General features: G+C 38.5%; 1 long non-coding RNA gene across 3 annotated transcripts in view; it reads left to right on the top strand.

The window, feature by feature from the left end:
- Positions 1–21,714, top strand: part of LOC104006211 (uncharacterized) — a 103,427-nt gene that overhangs the window by 38,365 nt on the left and 43,348 nt on the right. For all 3 annotated transcript variants that reach the window (XR_002943617.3, XR_010156345.1, XR_010156346.1), the window contains one exon: positions 115–211. This is a non-coding gene — a long non-coding RNA (uncharacterized LOC104006211). The remainder of the gene's footprint in view (positions 1–114; positions 212–21,714) is intronic.

Raw genomic sequence — 21,714 nt, 5'->3', positions numbered from 1 at the left:
GTTTCTTATTGATAAAATGAATTTTGGATACTCTACTTCACGCTCACACTAATTTTTCTTTGTGTGCTTTTTAATACTTAGCAAACTCTATTTTATCTTAAATTCTTCATCTAGGAATCTGCCCACCACTCAAGCCTGGGAAAGCTGGCAGAGGATGCACGTGTTTTACTCACCTGAGTGTTCACAATGCTTGTGAGGTGCCTCCCTGATAGTAAGTGCTGCTCTTTCTTAACATTCTTTTTTCCTTTAAAATTTGTTTCAATCCATGAGGTAAAAAATAATGACGATATAGATAGACGAACAGTTCATGTTGTTTTTCCCTGCAGTCAAATAGACAAAAATTTCAACACAAACTTTTATTCCTGGTATTTGGCTTAAAAGTAAACGTCAGCTACGTCAAGAAGCTAATGGTGTTCTCTGCATATCTCATCAGTTACTGATTCTTCTACTTAATATAAAAATGCATTTCCAAAATCTTACCACAGGGGGGCAGCATCGTGCAAAGCTAGCCTTTAGTTTTTCCTTCCTGTGTCCAGTATAGAGTGCTCCTACTATCTATCACAGACTGGTGCTGTGCCATTAATGGAAGAAGAGCGTGCGTGCGTCCGTCCGTCCGTCCGTCTGTCTGTCTATCGGTCTATTTTCCCTTTGCCAAATTCTTTCCTCTTCCTTTTTTTCTCAGTTCTTTGTGAGTTAAAACTTCTGTTTTTGAAACTTCCAGGAGCTTAATTAATAAACATAAAAACCAAGTTGAAGCTGGCACAAAGCCCTTTTTTGCTCAACCACTTGGGCATGCTAGGGTAACTGTAGTTATTTACATTTGGCATCCAACTGACTCAAAGAGCAACACTGCTTTTTTCTTTCCCCCCTATGAGTACCGAAGCTATTAAATTAAACAGGTTAATGCGGCTACAGCATTTCGCCCCCTACTATCCCCACAGCTATAGTAAATCTGCCACCTGTTTATTTCCATAAAAATTCAATTACAGCACCACGAGTTATTCTTCTTATGTGAGCAATTAACTTTAGGCAGTTTCAGGCCACAGAGAAAGGCCAGGCTGGCCTGCTCCTTTCTTCTTCGCTCCCTTTAGCCGCAGGTCGTTCTTTCGCTAAGTGACTGTGCTCCTTCACACCAGTGAAAAAATGAAAAAGGAAAGAATAGACTAGACTGCTGGGCACTGTCACGCCAATGAAAAAGCAAAAAGCGAAAAACCGCAAACCATCTTCTGCCTCCCTATGCCCAAGCCTTAGAGGCCCGGGGAAGTTAGCAGCAAGCCGGCAGCCAGGGCCACAGGGGCACACCGGTGTTAATAGCACACCAAAATGAAGAAGAAATTACTTGCAATGTGTTCATTTTCTTTCTTCTTTATATTTGTAAAAAATGTGACCAAGAAGGGAAAGGCTGGTAAAATGCCACAGCGTTCTGGCTAAAGCAACAACGCAATTGTGAAGAGAGAAAACTGCATTCATCCACATGTCCCAGCAAGAGATATCATCAAAGGCATTGTGAAGCAGTTGAGCAGTTACATCTGCTCTCCTTTAACAGGAATGAGTCTTTAGTACCCGGTTGCAAATGTTGACTTTTACCTTTTCTTTAAATGTCTGCTACTCTTTGTCATATTTCTTCTCCTTCTCTCCAAATTCTACCAATAAAAGTAAAAATTACTGAATCTTACATCTAGTGATTTTCTGCATGACCTAATTGTCGAACAGGGATTGAGGTACTTGCTTTCCATCGATCCCTGTAATGCCATTGACACTGATTTATATTTCTAGTAAATGTATAAACATGGTTTTAAGAGTAGGTTAGACTCTGAAATAATCTTTAAGAAAATCTTACCCCAGGTTCAGGTTAAAACAAATACTTCTTCGTAAGTAGGTTGGTACCAATTCCTATTGAGAGGTGACAGCTTGCTGGCAGCCCTCGCTGGCTCTGGGCGCCTCCTCGGCCTTGGCGCCCACTCTGGCCGCGCTTGAGGAACACTTCAGCCCACCGCTGCACTGTGGGAGCCCCTTTCTGGGCTGGCCAAGGCCAGAGCAGGCTCCCTCAGCTTGCGGGGAGGTGCGGAGGGAGAGGCGCCGCGGGAACCGAGGCTGCGCGCGGCGCTTGCCGGACAGAATGAGTTCCGGGTGGGCATGGGCTCCGCGCGGGCGGGAACCGGGGCTGCGCGCGGTGCTTGCCGGGCTGCGCGCGGTGCTTGCGGGGCTGCGCCCGGCGCTTGCAGGCCAGCACGAGTTCCGGGTGGGCGTGGGCTCGGCGGGCCCCGCACTCGGAGCAGCCGGCCGGCCAGCCCGCAAGCACCGGGCAGTGAGGGGCTTAGCAACTCGGCCAGCAGCTGCTGTGCTCTATTTCTCGCAGGGCCTTAGCTGCCTCCCTGCGAGTCAGGGCTGGGGACCTGCAGCCCACCATGCCTGAGTCTCCTCCCCGCTCCCCGCTCCCCCGCCGTGGGTTCCTGCGCGGCCTGAGCCTCCCCAACGAGCGCCGCCCCCTGCTCCCGGCGCCCGGTCCCAACGACCACCCAAGGGCTGAGGAGTGGGGGCAAACGGCGCGGGACTGGCAGGCAGCTCCACCTGCGGCCGGTGCGAGATCCACTGGGTGAAGCCAGCTGGGCTCCTGAATCTGGTGGGGACTTGGAGACCTTTTATGTCTAGCTAAGGGATTGTGAATGCACCAATCGGCACTCTGTATCTAGCTCAAGGTTTGTAAATGCACCAATTGGCACTCTGTATCTCCACCGCTGGATCTCCACCTGCGGCCGGTGCAAGATCCACTGATTGAAGCCAGCTGGGCTCCTGAATCTGGTGGGGGCTTGGAGAACTTTTATGTCTAGCTAAGGGATTGTGAATGCACCAATCGGCACTCTGTATCTAGCTCAAGGTTTGTAAATGCACCAATCAGCACTCTGTGTCTAGCTCAGGGTTTGTAAATACACCAGTGGACACTCTGTATCTAGCTAATCTAGTGGGGACGTGGATAACCTTTGTGTCTAGCTCAGGGATTGTAAATGCACCAATCAGCACCCTGTCAAAACGGACCAATCAGCTCTCTGTAAAACAGACCAATTGGCTCTCTGCAAAATGGACCAATCAGCAGGATGAATAAAAGCAGGCTGCCCCAGCCAGCAATGGCAACTGTACAGGGTCCCCTTCCACACTGTGGAAAGTTTGTTCTTTCGCTCTTTGCAATAAATCTTGCTACTGCTCACTCTTTGGGTCTACACTGCCTTTATGAGCTGTAATACTCACGGTGAAGGTCTGCAGCTTCACTCCTGAAGCCAGCCAGACCACGAACCCACCGGGGAGGAACGAACAACTCCAGAGCACACCTTAAGAGCTGTGACACTCACCGCAAAGGTCTGCAGCTTCACTCCTGAGCCAGCGAGCCCGTGAACCCACCAGAAGGAAGAAACTCCGAACACATCCGAACATCAGAAGGAACAAACTCAGGACACGCAGCCTTTAGGAACTTTTAACACTCACTGTGAGGGTCCGCAGCTTCATTCTTGAAGCCAGTGAGACCGAGAACGCACCAGTTGCAGACACACTATCGAAGTGTAGTTATTATCAATAAATTCAGAGAATAAGAAAAACATCAAAAGAGAAATAATTAGGGTATAAATAGATGATACAACCCAAGGGCACCTTGAACCCCTATCTAGGACAGGTGTATGGAGGGCTCAGATTACTCATCCAAATTGTCATGTGTCTGAGTTGATTCCTGAGCAACATTAGCTCAGGCAGTGTTGCTGGGCAGGCATGGATGTCAGATGTCGGCCATTCCTAAAATACTCCCAGGGGATTAAGTGAGTATATAAATATCTCCCTCCTGTGTTCCTGCATCTGAAGGTGCCCTACACCCGACAGCATTAGTGTGCTGCTAGGATAAAAGAATGTAATAAAATGGACTTTGAAGGCACATGTCACAGGAAAAAATACAGTCTAATTAAATTTAATCTTCTTTTAAATGGTTACTCAAAAGAGAGACTCTGTTAGAAGTTCAAAAGGCCTATATAAATCCTCCCGAGGCAAGTCCATACCGAGAGCTCACATATGGCAGTTGGAAGAGTAAAGGAAAATTTAGAAAGTTTGTTTCATCTTGGTAGGGCTGATGGGACTTTAATGAAGAGAGACCAGTATCACATGGCCCTGAGATCACATTCTCTGCTGTCAAATGGGTTCAAGTTCACAGTCTTGAAACTTGTCCTTTTCCTATATTGAAATGTTCTCATGAGCCCTTTTCTTTTCAGTTCAAAGTAGATGTTAAAATGAGTTTTAAGTGTTTATTCTTTATCCTAGATTTTGGGCAGATGCCTAATTTCCATAGTTTCCTTACCTCCTGAAGAGTTTCAGGCTTTTTGCTTCTGCCAAAATGAAGCAAACCTACAGCTTGGTACTTTGATGTTTGAGTTAAAGCAAAACTAAATGGACCATGTTTATCTGATCAATTAAGACATTGCCTACATCCTCAGTACTGATGTTTCTCATTTAAGCAGCGTTCTATACAGTCCTCAGGAAATTAACAACAGAAATAGAGTTTGGGGAAAGGGGGGTCATTATACAAAGAAATGCAGGAAGAGTGTGGAAGAATTTGACTAGGCTCCAATACAAACTGCATAAACTGGTCTCCAGTGTAAACTGAAGAATGTCTTTGTAGAAGTGGGACTGTAGAAAAATATTTTTTAAAGTTCCAAAAATAGAAGTTTGATTTAAAACGCCTATTAGGTAAAGTGATCTACTAGATTTAATAGTCTTTAACATGATTGATGTTTTTAATTAAAAATACCTCATCTTTCTCTCAGGGATTAGCATGTGTACAATTCAGTTTAACTACAGTTCAACAGGGAGAATTCTATAAACAGTACCATGCTAAGCAGAGTATTCAATTAAAAAAAAAATGAGCATAAATTAAAATTCTTCTAGGAGTTTACAATTTTTTTTTTCTTGAGACCAAACCGAACAACACCAATTGATTAGTATGAGAGTGAATGATAGGTAATTGAACCCTCTGGCTGTTCCCAGTCAACGTTCTGTTCTACTATTCCCAATAATAGCTGGAGATACACTTGTTTGGCTTCCATTCCAGCTAGCTCAGGACCTGTGTACACAGCCCTTTCTATAGAAAGACAGGAAATCCTCTTTTCTCAGAATTCCTACTAGATTCCTTAGTCCTTGTTTTGAGCGAATCACATCGTCCAACTGGCACCAACAGATTAACTTGAAACTTTGTAAAGAAAATGATGTGCTTTTTGATATCTGGCAGATTCTATGGAGATTGCCTTCCAAATTCAAAGATTTGTCTCCGAAATTGTGCCTTGGCAAGAAAACTAATGTACAATCTTCACACATAGGGTGTGTTTCACTTCAATTTTAATACTATAGAGGCAAAAAAACAGCTTTCTCCAAGTTCCAAGTTTTATGTCCATAGTCTCTTCAACTATAAATGGGAAAAAATAGCAAAGATAAAGCTATTAATCTGTCTGACCCATATTCCCCTAAAAAGTTGCTTTTTCTTTCTAATTTGGTTTTCTATATTTCTTTTATGATTTACTTCTATAATTATTTTTATGATTTTTCTGATTTATTTTATGCATCTATTTCTTCCACAAAGACATATGATATCTGTCCAGTTATTTAAATTGCGATAACTTTTAAACTTGATTTATTAAATATATGGTGGAGATAATTGTAGAGACTTTTGTGGAAGCCTGTACAAGAAAAAAGTTTTCCTGGGAAAAACTGTTGTAACATGGTACATGTCTTGATAAAGATCTGTGTTGATTTAATGGAAAACTTATTTCCCAATGTATTTATAAGTAAAATTTTGTATCATTAAATGGCAGCCGATGGGGGAAACTTGGGGAAATAAATCACTTTTCCTTAGAAAAAGATTCATTTATATTTTAACCCCTGAGACAGTGTTACTGATGATATTATAGTTAGATCATTATTTACCATTTCAGATTTACACTAAATATCTCGATTTATCTAATGTGGATGAAGGTGTTCTTGGGCCTACTTATATCTTTAAGTAGACTAATGAGATGACAATTTTGAAAAGGGTGAGAAAATGTAAGGAATATTTTTATTCTATTATGTTCAAGTTGTTTTTGGTTTCTTTCTTTTTTTTAAGAATATTTCAAAACTGCTTTGGCTGTATTGAAGGTGGAAATGAGGATTTTTCTCTTAACAACAGATAATTGGTACAATGTGATCTATTTCATGTTTGGAATGATATGGGTTTTGTACTTAAAGTTGCTGGGTTGACAAGAGCTGTGTGGAAAGGAGAAAATAAAAAGGGACAAAATCAGTGACGCTAGAGAGACAGAATCATGAAAGGGGCTACTGAGGATATCACCCTGTTTAACCTTTTGTGCATTGCTTATTGCTTCTACATGATTAAACTACGATAAGCTTAGGCAATACGTATTGGGTTTGAACTTTCAAACCACAGGCTATTTTTTAACCTGACAGTTAATTTTTCATCTCAATAATGACAGAAAAATTATTAAAATTTTGTAGATATTAAGCCTATCATTGGAACATTTCAACTCCTTCATGTAGAGCAGTTGATTTAAAAATTTGTAATTAATTAAATAACTGAAGGACTTGGACCTTTAGTTATCTGTTTACTGGAGATTTATAAAGATATATAAACCCCTCATCAGCCTCTTTTCTCTCCTCAGAAAGAGTATATTTTATCCCAGGTTTATACAAGTATCTCTGAATCCGAACTCAAATTTTCAAGCATTTCATCTAAATGTTGTGCGTTTTCTCTTTGACAAATTATAAGTATGGGCATCTCCAGTTATGCTGCATGTTAATTGTATTGGTTTTAGGCTACCAAACCTGCTCCAATATCGACTTGCACTCTATTACTCTATTTATCAACTTAAGACAAGAACACTTGATGACCCTCTTTGGCTTACAGTGGACTCTGTGGGTCAGAATGTTTTGTTGGTTATTTCCCAAGAACGCTATATGAACTCCTGGTTACACATTAACAAGAACCACTAAAAAAGTTAGGTCGGTGGAAATTCTCTCAGGACTAATTGAATAACGTTTTTGAGATTTTTGACTTCACTTTGTTTTAAATTATATTTAAGACATCGATCTTCTAACCTCATTTTTTTGTTGGTTTTTTTTTGTGTGTTTTTTTGAGACGGAGTCTCACTCTGTCACCAGGCTGGAGTGCAGTGGTGCGATCTCCGGTCACTGCAACCTCCGCCCCCCGGGTTCAAGAGATTCTCCTGCTTCAGCCTCCTGAGTAGCTGAGGCTACAGGCGTGTGTCACTACGCCCAGCTAATTTTTGTATTTTTAGTAGAGATGGGGTTTCACCATGTTGGCCAGGATGGTCTCGATCTCTTGACCTCAGCCTCAGCCTCCCAAAGTGCTGGGATTACAGGCATGAGCCACCACATTTGGTCTTCCTCACATTTTTGAGAGAAGACTGACAGACCACCCCTTGTATAAAATTTGGTGTAACTGGCTACATTTCCACAATTTCTTTTTTCTGTTATTGTGTGTTTTTTGGCATTGGTCAACCTCGAGGCAAGATTCAGTGTTAGTTTCACTCCCAACTACTACTATCCTTTTCTTTTCACTCTGTAAGTCACTAGTGAGAGGTATAGATTTAACTAAAATGGAGGCTTTATTAAGTTCCCAAATTTTATTCATAAAATTGTGCTTAGACCTTTTTCTCCAAATTATTTCCTCTATTTCTCAAAATAATCCTCATCCTTTTGAGAAGGCAGCTTTTGTGTGAGAAGAAAAAATAATTGTTTTTCCAACTGCAAATAAATTTTATGTATCATATTATGCTAATTTGTAGTTTCACTTGACTTAAATGGACAATTCCTAATGCTCTTCAGCTGCTGTCAGCAGTAATGCCTTAAGGTGAGTCAATCAAGAATTAACATTATTGTATTTGATACTGTTCTCTAAAATAGGTCAATTCATTTGGTTACTTTGGGACACATTATGTAGATAATTAATCCTAGCAGATACTCCAGTAAGCCTCTTATTTTATATGATTTCATGAATGAGAATTTTCCATGGTTATTGTAAGCAATAGTAAACGTTTCTTGAAAATTTTCAAGCTAAACAAACTAGAAAAAAGCTTCTCAAACTATCTGTGATGAAGGACTGTGTCTTCTTCTTATTATTATTTGCTTAAGTTTCACACAGTCACAGACCAACATTTTTGTAAAATGCATTTTTCATGCGCTTGGATGGCATGACAATATCAAATTGTCATATAAATTTCTTGGTGCTTATTCTCAATTTCTGTACCTATCTTGCTGTGGATTGGTAGCAGTTTGCAGACCACCACCAGTCCACGGGCCACATTTTGAATGGCTTTGATGGAGGTTATTGTCTCTGGTAGAACTTCGGAGAATTGATTAACAGATTGTTCTTATATTTAGCAAAGTTAAAAATTTATTTAAGAAAGATTCATTTCTCACTGAAGGAAATCTTTTGTTGAAGTGAAATATTTCTCTATTCAGGATGGAATTTTGGTTAAGCTTGTGGGTTTTTACAGAAGGATGGCCACATCATCATTTAGTAATTTAATCTGCCATTTCTTATCCCATAGATAATCCAGTGCCTTGCCAGAGAATATAAACTTGGAATTCTACTTCTGTCAAAAGTTTACATGGAAGACATTATCATATCTTTTAGATGTCTTCTAGGTATTCCAGGTTTTGCTTTAGATTTGATTTGCTCATTTGTTTTTGGCTTGGACTGAATCAGATTATTGAATATCTGATTATGTAAATCATAGTGCCTTGGCTTCTGACAGAATCATTTAATTGAGAAAATTATAAATTGTTCCCATGTATTTAGAGACGCTATAAAAATATTAATATCAAGCCCAAATACTACATTTCCTTCAGGAAAACTAGGCCCTGGTTACTTAGATGTGAGCAAACTAGGCATTTTACTTGCTTTCAAAGAACATAGAGTCTAGTAGGGGAGACAGGTATATAGTCACGTAATAAAAAAATGTAAATGTATAATTATGTTAAGTGCTCATCTTAGTCCATTTGGGCTCTTATTGAGACAGCCAAGTAAAAGGAGCTCCTCAGAGAATCTCCAGCTGGTCTGAGCATGGGGAGGAGGGTGGGGCCTCGGGAAGTTCATGCCATTTGCAGCAGGGAAGGAGCCTGGCACCTCCTGTTCCTGGGTGGTTACTGGGGATTCAATCTGTGAGATGAGGGCCTGTAACAGAAACCCCTGTCTCACTTTGCTGTGTTGTTTTTCCTTTTTCCTTTTTGCCCAGTAAATCCCCATCCTCACCCTTCAAATTGTCTGTGAGCCTAATCTTTCCTGGTCATGTGATAGGGGCCCAGATTTTCCTACAGCATTATGACAAAGATATCATACATTGAGTGACTTATAAGCAATAGATATTTATTCCTTATAGTTCTGGAGGCTGGGAAGTCTAAGATCAAAGGTCCAGTGTGGTTGGGTTCTGGTAAGGGCACTCTTCTGCCTCATATGTGGAAGAGGAAAACAAGCTCTCTGAGGTTTCTTTTGTAAAAGCACTAATCCCATTAATGAGAGATCTGCCCTTGTGACCTAATCACTTCCTGGAGGTCCCACATCTTAATACTATCACATTGGGTTTCAATATGTGAATTTTGAAGGGACACAAACATTCAGAATATAGCAGTACTTTATATACTTATATCAATTATATATTAATATCAACATTATATGTAAATAATTTAGAAACATTATTATAGAAGTATATTTAATTGTTGGAATTATTCAGCCCAAAGGGATGATTCTGTCTTCCATTCTCTGTTTTATGTTACCAGGTAATGATAGCATCACACAGTTCAGTTTAAGGAAGTAATACAGAGACATGCAAATCATCCCTAAGACATGAGTACTCCATGTGAGGGTGTTGTGAGGGCCTAAGAAGAAAGACAATCATTTGGGACAACGTTCTGAGAAGGGAGATGGTTGCTGCCCTCATGGATTTAACAGACTTGGTTATGTGGCTAGTTTTCTTTTTCTTCTTCCATACCTGAACTGTGGTGTTAAGAGAATCGTCTGAAGCTTGTGTTGGACAGGACAGGCAATAACTTCAAACTGAATAATGAGGCCCAAGATGGACAGTCCCTTGTTGAGGGTAAGAGCCAGCACCCTTGTAGACTGTGACTACTAGGCCAACTCCTAGAGCTAGAGTTCCATATGGACAAGGACAAGCTCTAGCTAGATCAGAGCAATTTCATCACAAAGCAAGTTTTATTTTCAATCATCACTGCAGACCACAAAGGTCAGGCTAAATATCGACAGATCTCTATTGTGGGAAAATTTGGACTTTTGGCTTATTATCAGTACTCAACCTTGATAGGCAGCACCAGATTAACTGCTAAAGATTCTATGCATCTTTATCTCATTAGCCTTTTACATTTTATCCTGTTTCTTAGCCTCGGCTGGGGGACTGGTACAGTCAGGTCCCACTGGAGCAACAACATAAAAGGTGGGAAGGAAAATGTTTATGTTGACACCAGGGTAGTGAAAGCTATCCAAGCTATGGGGAATTTAATGCCGAGGAAAGGCAAGATCAGGGTGGAGCATCCAGCTGGGGTAGCTGCCTTTCACTGGACCCCCACCAGCCCAGTTTAGGACATGGAAGGGGAACAGCACATAGATAAAGCTTTCTCAAGGTTTATGAAAGAACAGATGGCAGCACAGCTAACCTCCAGTGCAAATAAAAATCATACATTTAAGGAAACTTTAATTCCTGCCTGGTTAAAACCAAAATATATGCTATAATGGTTGATGATAAAAATTTTAAGGAGAGTAAAAGTAGGTTTGTAAATATTCTCTAGTCAATGACCACAAATCTGTTAGAGAATTTCCCAGAAAAAGCAAAGGCCTTCTTTCAGATTTAATTCCTATGGATTCTGAAATTTATCCTTATAGATTTGTGTTCTTATCGCTTTTACCAAGAAGAGCAGACACTCTCCTCCCATGTTCAGCTGTAAGCCACAGTGATTCTGGTTTTCCCTCCTAAAATACAACCTTTTAGCTAGAAGCAATGATTGCAAGACTTATAAAACAGATGTGTTAGAAAATTGTATTTGGTCACAAATTTATAGAGTATATTTGTCACTGGTAATTGAATTTTCTCAGTAACCTTGTGATAATTAACTCATGGGCTATGACCTCATAGTTTTGTCTTTTTTACTCCACCAATATAAAAAGTGTAAATTTTCTTGCTAGTCAGAAAAATATTCAGACCTTAGGTCTGTTTTTCTTTTTTTCTACTGACCATGTAAGAAAATAAATATGATGGTCTGTGGCAGAGATTGTGACTGTCTAACAATATGCAATCTTCTTTTCTCTTTAGTAATAGAATTTAAACTTTATTTAATGAAGCAATTTGCCTAGCTAGGTAGGAATTATTTGTGTTTTCAAAACATTATTAAGGATCAGGGACTATTGTATACTAATATGTCTCTTGACATACAAGAAACTTGCACTGGATTCATTCAACTTTCTAAGTGTTTAAAGAGTTAACATTTATTTCAGTGGATTGTGTATTTTTATAGGCCTCATAATGACAGATAAAAGGCACTGGTTTGCCCTGAGTTCTGAATGAAATCTGTGGAGCTGAACTAAGCTTAAAATATATGTGTGTGTGTATATGTGTATGTGTATATATATATATATATAGAGAGAGAGAGAGAGAGAGAGAAAGAGAGACAGAGAATATTGGACTTTAATATTTTTACTACTTTACAAGGAGACAGTATTTTTATTTGGTATTTTAATTTCTGTGTGGTAAAATGATAATGGAAGAATGTTCATTATGTTCAAATTTGAGAAAAATGTTCCATCCTAGTATTTGGAATATGATGGCCTCTTGTGTGCCTGAGGCATCTGTGATTTTTGGCCTGCTGGATATCCATTCACTAATAAAAGTACTCCTGTTTTGCTTTATTGAGCCATCTTTCTCCAATTCTCATGTGATAGGGGGGAGTTGACTCTACCTCGTAACTCCAGGGCTGAGAGGATACCCAGCCTATAGGGTCACAGGGATTATTGTTTCTGGGATAGGCATGTGATATAAGCCTCCAGGTCTTCCCTCTGATGGAATTAGTAAGGTAGAAGGAGGTACAAATCACAACGACGTTGATTCTCTTTTTAATGGCATGGGAAAGCCTGCCTGAGAATTAAGCCAACACAAAGGGTAGCAGAACGAAGAGATGGAACACAACCAACTCCTGATATCATACTTTGAAGCACATGTCTGAAGCTGCTGCCACATCTGGATTTTTTAATTTATGTGAAACAATAAATTCCTTTCTTTGCATAAACCTAGTTTGGGATGGTGTTCTGTTACTTCTAACAGAAAGAGTCTGACTAACATGTGGTGCTCACTCTATACCCCTCTCTTGTGAATCATGTAGCTGGGCATAAATGGAGAGTCAAAGTAGAATAGGGAGAGAACGTAATCTAGTATTAAATGTGTTTTAATGGTGGATGCCTGTTCTGACCTATTTCAGAGACTTAGTGGGCAAAAACTTAATTTACTACTTCACTGGGCTTAGGAGACTATAAAAAGAGATTTTCTCCTAAGAGAGACACCAGTTCCCTGGCTGAACCTTAAATTACCTATCACGGGATATAGATTAAAATAGAATAAGAAATGAGTGGGCACAAGGAAGAGAAGAAAATGTTAGGCTGCCTTCAGGCCATGCTTCCCTCTGCCAATACCATTCTTAGCCCTTCCAAGGAAGCAAGAGGTACCAGTTTTGATTAGTCAGTGTGCAGAGCAGCTAACAAGGCCACACTGACTTGTGAGTGGAGTTACTGTTCAATAAAACTGTACACATCCATGCAGGCTTCTTATCTCTCTTTCACTTCTTGGATCCATGCAGCTGGATGGGTCAAGTGAGTGAAGGGTTTTCTTGGGACATGGTACTTTCTTCTGCTCTGCTTCTCTTTCTTTGTCCCTCTCCTCCTCATTCTTTCTCAGGCATGCATTAATGTGCTGTTCTCAAGACTTCAGATTCATGGAATTAGGTGTCTCTTTTTGGAGCATTTAGACGGTGCACTTTAGCTCAGACTTTACAAGAGTTCTGAACATAAGGGTCAGGAACTTGCACAGCATTGAATACTGAGGTACTTCGTATCACATTTTGCTGTTGTTATTTATGTGAATAAGAAATAGTGTGTTTATACAATAAGAATGAGGTAGATAAACATTTTTTTCTCTTTACATTATCTTCCAGGAAGCTACAATCCAAATATATGGTTTAACTTTTATATATGTGAATAATTCTTTGGCTTCATAATCTGTATTCACAAGATTGTACTCAAGGGATCACCGGGCTGTGTTTTCATCTGGAGGCTTGTCTGGGGAAAAAATCCATTACTGTGCTCATTTAGGTTATTGGTAGAATTTATTTTCATGTAGCTGTATGATTAAGGGCCCTGGCTTTCTGTCAACTGTCAGTTGGAGGCTGCTGTCAACTCCTGGAAGCTGTCTGTAATTATCTGCTACATGGTCCTCTCCCTTGGTAACTCCAATATTGCTGTTTGCTTCCTCAAGGGCAGCAGATCAGTCTTTCATACCAATCTGCTAAAAAATAATTTTATATGACATAATGTGATCATGAAAGTGACATCTCACTAACTTTATAATAAAACCTAACTAAGGGATAGATATTATTCTATTATTATATTTGCTATATTCAAGTAGCTAGAAGCAAGTCACAGGTTCTTCCCACACTCAAGAGGAGGAGATTATGCAGAGTGTGGCACTAAATGATGGAGATCATGGGGATCATCTTAGAATTCTGACTACCATAATCAATATTTGGCAAAGTATGTCTTATTGAAGATTACTTTCATAGGTTTGTTAGTAAATCTGTCTTCATCAAGAATCTATTTTTATTTTTTTTTGTTTTGTTTTGTTTTGTTTGAGACAGAGTTTCACTCTTGTTGCCCAGGCTGGAGTGCAATGGTGTGATCTTGGCTCACTGCAACCTCTGCCTCCTGGGTTCAAACAGTTCTCCTGCCTCACCCTCAGGGATTACAGGCATCCACCACCATGCCAGGCTAATTTTTTTTTTGTATTTTTAGCAGAGAGAGGGTTTCACCATGTTGGACAGGCTGGTCTTGAACTTCTGACCTCAGGTGATCTACCCGGATTGGACTCCCAAAGTGCTGGGACTATGAGCATGAGCCACCACGCCCAGCCAAGAATCTTTTTCAAGCAACAGAATGCAAGTGACAAGAGACCAATTCAGACCATCTTAAATGAATAAGTTATTTTACTTACTCATAGAACTGACCATTTCAATGGATCATTTTGGGCTCTAGGCAATAATACAATTGGGGTTGAGAAAGATTCTGCCTTAATACAGTAATTAAAAGAGAGCATACCAGGAATGGGAAATTATGAACATTGGACAGAAGTTGGAAAAAGATCTGACAGAGAATGTAGCCATAACACAGGATGTGCTAGGGCTGGGACCAAGGGCAATTCAGTCTCCATGACTCACATTAAATCTGAAAAAAACATGTCATATGCAAAATTAGAAAGGAGGAAAACATAGGCTTCCACCCTGCACTCTGTCATATTTGCTTATATGAACACAGCATTGCCTCTCAGATATTTCTGCATTGGTAAATATTGTTACTTTTTCTGCTATAATAATAGTACTGATCTCATCCTTGTCTAAAACGCACCTGCAAATTTTCCATTTATTTTTTCATGTTTCAGTTCAGCAACTCTATGAGGTATTCTCTAACCCCTACCTCTCGTTCAGGTGGAGTTGGGTCCCACACCTCATATTCCTATAATTTGGCAGGCACTGTTATCAAACTCAGCCATCCCCTACTTCAACCCCTTTCTTTCTTAATACCTCTATGCAGTCATGGCCACAAGACAGGGTTCTCACCAAGGAGACATAAACCAAATTTTGATATGGGGAAAATGTTGGTTGTCTTGAAGCAGAAATCTTCCATTTTCTCATCCATTCTCCCACCATTGAACACAGACATAATGGCTAGGGCTGCTCGAGTAGCCTTGTGAGCATAATGGAAATTACGAGTTAATCATAAATATCTGGTCTCTGTTATCATTAATATGATGAATGAATCTAGCAACGGACTTCCACTATACTTACTATATGTAAAACAAAACAGAACAGAAACTAACCTTAACCATTATAGTCAAATTTTTATTATGTGAGGCCTAATAAGATTCTAAATGAAATGCAGTCTTATATATTTCTAGATGATAGCACTGACCGTGACAGGGGCAGTTATTTATTTAATTTTCTGCTTAACCAATGGCAGCATGAATGAACTCCTTCATATTGCAAAGCTTGGCCGGGTGCAATGGCTCACACCTGTAATCCCAGCACTTTGGGAGGCCAAGGTGAGGAGTTCAAGACTAGCCTGACCAATATGGTGAAACCTTCTCTCTGCTAAAAATACAAAAATTAGCCAGGCATGGTGGCAGGTGCCAGTAGTCCCAGCTACTCGGGAGACTGAGACAGGAGAATTGCTGGCACCTGCGGGGCGGAGGGTGCAGTGAGCCGAGATCGCACCACTGCACTCCAGCCTGGGAGACAGAGCAAGACTCCATCTCAAAACAAACAAACAACAACAAACAAAACATAAACAAAACTTGTCTTATTATTTGTATCTTATTCATCTTAGCATCCTTATTCTTAGAAGAGTACCTAGAACATAGAAAGCGTTTAGTAAATATTTGTTGAATTGACTAATACATAAATACAAGATTTTGTCTTTCCAAGTTTTAACAGCTTACTTAGAAAGAGTAATGTGTCTTTGCTAATCAGAATGAAAGATTTCTAGTGGTATGATTAGTCTATTTCCTCGGTTATTGCCTTTTCTTATTCAGCATGTTATCAACAGCTTAAAAATACAAAAAAGACAGATGAAAATCTATGGGTGCTGCAAAAACTGCTGCTGTAGCTAAATTACTTGATGATAAAAGCAGTATTTAAAATGAAATACTAAAAAATGTGGGAGTATTTCTCATTCTAAATGTGATAAAATCAATAGGAATAAATAAATCTAGCACTTAGATGTAAAAAATGAAACTCAAATCTATAATATGGGATCAGAAACTGAAATTAACAAATCCAAATCTGTTTGTTGAACACTGGACACTTACAAGTTAAAATCAGATGAGTAAGCATCCACAGAATGAAGAATATTTGAGTTAGGGAAGATGATTCTTGTAGATGTGGAAGGGATTAGGAGAAAGAGTATAACGTGACCTATTTGAAGCTCTTTCTTATAGGAGCTAGGTTAGATTTATTTGATGTGGTTTCAAAGGAACTGAGAGAATTTTGGAGCAAAGTGTGGAAGCTTCAGGTTGAGAAATTGGAGCTCAACCTGAGAAAGATGTCAGCAATATAAAGTTTTCAAGCTAGATTTGTCTGACTTGTGAGGCCCAAAGTTGTGAATTGTCACATAACTACCTGGAAAGGATAATGACAGACAGTTTCCCGCTTTGGTTAGGAGCTTGACCAACTTGCCTGTTAAGATGTTCTAATTTGATAGATTTAAGTTAAACTAATTTCATAGAGTCTTTTCTTTTGTTCTGCAGGATGGTATTTCTGGGTATTTTATGAAACAAAGTGACAAGGTAGTGGTAGTTATGGGATGAGTATGTGATAACTATACTATTTGTTTAGCTTTGTTTTTATAACAAAGTAGTTCCCTATGCTGTTTTTTCCTATCCCAGATGAAAGTGTGTCTGATATTGCCTATTGGTATGGGATGAGGGAGGCTCTATTATACTTTGCTGTTTCAAGTATCAGGTGGGCAGCTAATTATACAGAAACATAAGCTTGCTCACATCTGAGAATACTAAACCAGAGGTTGCAGTATGCACATTTGCATTAACATAGCATGCTTTAAATGCGGCTAATACTGTTCCTAGACTTCCTTGAATTTTAATGCTTTTAAAGGTATAATCACGGTGAACAAAAGGGTTTACCACAAACTTTCCAGACTATGTTGTGTTTCATTTTCTACTTAATGGATTGGCTTTTGCAATCCCTGAAAGCTGTTTTGATTTCCAGGGATAAATTTGAACTATGCAAAATGGAGATGAGTTATTGACTTGATAACTCATATATTAATATTCCTGCCTAAACCTTTAAAGGGAGTCCCATATGAATGACACCTAAGCTTCCAGGGATTTACCATGGGATAATTTCTCTTTCCCAATTTTATCTCTTCTCTTTTTATCTAAATTTTCTTTTCTTTTTTTTTTCAGGGCTTTTCGGTCTTCTCTAGTCCCATCTCCCTCTTTCCAAAATAATTTTCCCCAGTTTTGCAAATTATTAAGTCACATATTTGCTCTTGTGTCTTGTATATTATAGAGTAGTAATTTTAGTATGTTTTCTTCACTACTGTATCTCCAAAGCCTAGAATATTTCCCAACACATAGATAATAATTAATAAAAATTGGTTAAATGAATGAATAGATGAATGAATGAATTCATGCTCCAGGATAAGCCATGGATTAAAAATGCTTCCAGCTCTGACAGATTTTGGTGCCTATCTGGGGAGAGGAGTGATCTTATCTGGGGAGAGGGAAGGGACATCCAGGTGATCCAACTGGAGAAGACCACTTCTTCCCCACAGGGGCATTAAAAAATCTAATATTGTACACTGTGGGTTTGTTTTCTCTGTAAGATAATCCTGTTTCTCGGTTAATTTTATTCTCATTATCAAGAAATGTTGATTCTTTACTTGATGCAGATTATATTACAAATCCTCTTCAATACATTTGAAAACAAAGGGATCCACACCTGATTCTGTTGCTGATGTTTTCCTGAAGTGCTACTATAGAGGCTAAGCTTATCAAATGCATTTTAAAACTATATATATTCAGGCTTCCACCTTCTTTTTCATTTATCAGCTAAGCCCAGTCCCTTAAACATAGTGGTCAATAAACATAATCAAATAATTTAACAAAGTAGATCCCTATCCTAGCCACATAAAATACATTAGTCAACAATTTAGGTAAAGAGCGCTGCCTCCATGGAGCTTACATTTAAGCCAAAAAATTAAAAGAAAGAAAATCAGTAAGCCAGTCACAAAAAAATAAGAACAAATATACTATCTTAGAAGGTGATACATTCATTAACAAATATACAGCAGGAAAAAGGGTTTTGGAGGGATGGGTTGAAATTCTGCTACTCCAGCTTTATTGAAGTATACTGGACAAATAAAAATGGTATATTTAAGAAGTACAATGTGATGTCTTGATATATGCATACGTTGTAAAGTGATTAAGTAGGCAATGAATTAAAACATTTTAATTGATGCCACCATGCTCTGATCTCATACAATCTAGAATTACTTTAAAAATAGAAAGATATATTAGTAACAGGCACATATTATTTCCTAAGTTTATTTTTATGTGAAATTTTATTTGTATAATTTTACTTGGCAGTCCTTTAGTTTGGATGTGAATGAATTGCTATAAACTGAAAGGTAATGATAGAGGGCTATATAACCAACTGAGAAAAATATAATCAGGGAAAAGGTTATTAGATGTCTTATTCAATAATATTTAGTTGGAGAAGGATAGAAAAATCATGCCAACAAATCTGGAGGAGTTTAACAAATTGTCATTGCAAATACTGTTCAAGATAAACCAATAATAACAATGAATTAAAGATGGTAAAACTACAAAATAAAAGTCAATATGAAAAAGAGTCATAACATATAGCATGCAAATTATAGTCTTAGAAAATAGCAATGAAGAAATGGAAGAGATATCAAGCTAGAAGTCGCAGATACAAAATTGGACTTTTAAGATTATACATTAAAAATAAGTTATATCTGGGAGCTTCCCAGATGTATCCTTGTTCACTCAACATAACCAGATAAAAATGAACTTTTCCACCACATTGTATTAGCATAGCCATAAATTGAGTACAACAGATAGTTAAAACAAGCAGAATAGTAGAGAAAATTATGGTAATCTTTGATCAAGAAGATGTGAATTTGGTCTCACATGTGACACAAAGTGACTCCCTGTATTTGCTGCTGCAAATGAAATGGCTGAACCAAATGTCCAATAGGATCACTTCTAACTGTAGAATTATATGATCCTGGCCTGTCTAAAGATTCTTCTGGATTATTGTAATTAATGGAAATGATTAGTTGGTCTTGGAGATCTAAACTTATTTTTTAGACTCATGTAATCCCTATCATAAACCTGAGATCACACAGCTGCTTATTAGCACAAATGTACCTTTTAATGGGTCATTTATGGAAATATAAATTTTTTCTTTCATTTCAGATACCAATCTATTCTGCCCTCTGTTGGAAATGTAATGGTAGAGGACTAAGTGGGAATAAAGATATTTGGTTAGATCTGATGCAAAAAGATATTGTGGAATTTTTCTTTTCTTTAAATGGAACGGGTAGCAGATAAATGAATAACCTTAGTCATAATGCCTTAAATAATAGGAATATGACAATAAATCAATGGGATACAAAAACTAAAGTCACTGATATAAGGACTTTGGTTTTGGATAATCATTACTTTATCTTTTCTTAAATTATGACATAATATTTGGACATATTTATGGGGTTCATGTGATATTTAGTTACAAGCATAGAATGTATAATAATCAAGTCAGAGTATTTAGGATAGTATCATTTATCATTTTCTACGCGTTGAGAACATTTCAAGTCCACTCTTTTAGCTATTTTGAAATATATAATACATTATTAACTATAATCACCCTACTCTGCTACCAAACACTAGAACTTACTCCTTCTATCTGTGTGTTTGTCACTCATTAACCATTTTCTCTTCATCCCCCTTCCCCCAACCCACACACCCTTCCCAGCCTCTAGTAGCTATCATTCTATTCCCTAACTCCATGAGATCAAATACTTTAACTTCCATATACTAGTAAGAACATGCTATATTGGTCTTGCTGTGCCTGATTTATCTCACTTAACCTAATGACCTCCAGTTCCATCCATGTTGCTGCAAATTGCATGATTTTATTCTTGTTTTTATGGCCAAGTAGCATTCCAATGTGTGCATATATCACATTTTCTTTATCCATTTGTCTATTGATAGACACTTAGGTTTTTTCCATTTGTTTCCATATCTTTGCTGTTGTGAATAGTGCTGCAATAAACATGGGAGTACAGGTATTGCTTTTATGTAATGATTTATTTACATTGGATAAGTACCCAATAGCAGTATTGTTGAATCATACGGTAGTTCTATTTTTAGTTTTTTGAGAAATCTCTATGCTGTTTTTAAGAGTGGCTGTACTAATTTACACTCCCTCCAACGCTGTATAAGTGTTCCCCTTGCTCTGCATCCTTGCCAACATTTGTTGTTTTTTGCCTTTGTGGTTCTGATTTGCATTTTCCTGATGATCACTAATGTTGAGGATTTTTTATACACCTGTTGGCATTTTGTGGGCCTTCTCTTGAGAAATAGCTATTCATGTCCTTTGCCCACTTTTTAATGAGATTATTTGTTTCTTTACTGTTGAGTTGTTTGAGTTCCTTGTATATTGTGGATGTTAGTACCTTGTCTGATAAAGAGTTTGCAAATATTTTCTCCCATTCAACATGTTGTCTCTACATTCTGTTGATTGTTTCCTTGGCTGTGGAGAAGCTTTGTAGATTAATCTAGTCCTATTTATTTTTGGTTTTGTTGACTGTGTTTTTGAGGTCTTAACCATAAAATCTTTGCTTAGACTAATGTCCTGAGGTATTTCTTCTATATTTTTTCCTTTCTTTTTTTTTTTTGTAATGGAGTTTTGCTTTTGTTGCCCAGCTTGGAGTGCAATGGCACAATCTCAGCTCACCGCAACCTCTGTCTCCTGGATTCAAGCGATTCTCCTGCCTCAGCCACCCAAGTAGGTGAGATTACAGGCATGTGCCACCACGTCCAGCTAATTTTGTATTTTTAGTAGAGACGGGGTTTCACCGTGTTGGTTAGGCTAGTCTCGAACCCCAGACCTCAAGTGATCCGCCCGCCTCAGCCTCCCAAAGTGCTGAGATTACAGGCATGAGCCAACACACCTGGCCTCTATGTTTTCTTCTAGTAGTTTTACAGTTTCAGATCTCACATTTAAATTTTAAATCCATCTTGTGTTGATTTCTATATATGGTAAGAGATAGGAATCCAGTTTTATTCTTCTGCATGTGGAGTTTATTTTTTATTTATTTATTTATTTATTTTTTTTGAGACAGAGTCTGGCTCTGTCTCTAGGCTGGAGTGCAGTGGCACGATCTTGGCTTACTGCAACCTCCACCTCCCAGGTTCAAGAGATTCTCCTGCCTCAGCCTCCCCAGCAGCTGGGACTACAGGTGCACACCACCACGCCCAGCCAATTTTTGTATTTTTAGTAGAGACGGGGTTTCACCATGTTGGCCAGGATGGTCTCAATCTCTTTACCTCATGATCTGCCTGCCTCGGCCTCCCAAAGTGTTGGGATTACATGCGTAAGCCACTGCGCCTGGCTGTGGAGTTTTAATTTTCTCAGCACCCTTTGTTTAAAAGGATGTCCTTTCCCCAATGTATATTCTTGTTTCCCTTGTCAAAAATCAGTTGTCTAAATATGTGGGTGAACTTCTGGATTCTCTATTCTGTTCCATTGGTTTATGTATTTGTTTTTATACCAATATCATGATGTTTTTGTTACTATACT

The sequence above is a fragment of the Pan troglodytes genome, chromosome 3 (genome assembly GCF_028858775.2).
Source record: "Pan troglodytes isolate AG18354 chromosome 3, NHGRI_mPanTro3-v2.0_pri, whole genome shotgun sequence".
NCBI lineage: Eukaryota > Metazoa > Chordata > Mammalia > Primates > Hominidae > Pan > Pan troglodytes.
Note: the sequence above shows the minus strand (reverse complement) of the source record. Positions and strands in the feature narration are given on the sequence as shown.